Here is a 955-nt window from a genome sequence, read left to right as displayed (position 1 = left end):
GATGATGAGAATATTTTTGCTGATCTTGTTCCAGAGGAGGACTATGCCTCTGCTATTGTTCATCCTCGAGTTTGAGCAGCTAGCATGAAAATTGACTCCTCTCTATACCAGTTGTTGAAGCTTGAGGGATACTTTCGGAACTCTACCGAGAATGACCCTCAACATCATTTGCAGAATTTGTAGATGTGTGTGTTAATCATAACCAGAACAACGTCTCACAAGAAGCTATTCGGTTGAGGTTATTCAAATATTCCTTAGCTGGAGATGCAACAAAATGGTTTGAGAAACTGCCCCGAAATTTGATTACTACATGGGCAAAGATGGTGACTGCTTTTCTCACAAAATGGTACCCTTCTAGCAGAAAGGCTAAAATTCGGGACAAGATCTATGAATTTAAGCAGCGACTGGGGGAACAACCATATGAAGCCTGGCAGAGATTCAAGGAGTATTTGCAGAAGAGTCCAAATCATGGTTTTCCGAAGCACATATTAATGGAGAAGTTCTACCGAGGGCTAGATCGAGTAACGCAGTCAGTTTCTAATAATGCAGCTGATGGTTGTTTCATGAACAAATCTTATCGACGAGTGACCAACATACTTAACAAGCTGACTACTCACAATCAGGCTTCGCACTCAAATAATGTTGATGTTGTACCGTATGGTAGTGCTATGATCTAGAATATGGTAAAGGAGAATCAAGATACCCAGCAAACATTAGGAGAACTTGCAACAAATATTTCCTTGCTAACAAAGAAGTTTGATGAAACCCAGATTAAGAAGGTAAATGTTTGTGAAGATGATACAGTTATGCCAAAGGGGATGTACCATACTCAAAATGGTCCGTTTCATGATGGGTCCCCTATGCAGGTTGAAGATGCGAACTATGTGAATAACTCTCAAGGGGGTTATCAAAGACAGAACTACCAAGGTGGTTACCAGAATCAGAATCAATGAGG

General features: G+C 40.6%; 1 non-coding gene across 1 annotated transcript; it reads right to left on the bottom strand.

Annotated features, from left to right (window-relative positions):
- Positions 1-368: 368 nt before the first annotated feature.
- On the bottom strand, positions 369-475 carry LOC132620578 (small nucleolar RNA R71). Its single transcript, XR_009575021.1, has one exon. It is a non-coding gene; the product is annotated as a small nucleolar RNA R71 (small nucleolar RNA).
- Between the last annotated feature and the right edge of the window lie 480 nt (positions 476-955).

Source organism: Lycium barbarum, chromosome 11, assembly GCF_019175385.1.
Source record: "Lycium barbarum isolate Lr01 chromosome 11, ASM1917538v2, whole genome shotgun sequence".
Lineage (NCBI taxonomy): Eukaryota > Viridiplantae > Streptophyta > Magnoliopsida > Solanales > Solanaceae > Lycium > Lycium barbarum.
The sequence above is the reverse complement of the archived record's forward strand: the minus strand, read 5'-3'. Positions and strand labels throughout refer to the sequence as shown.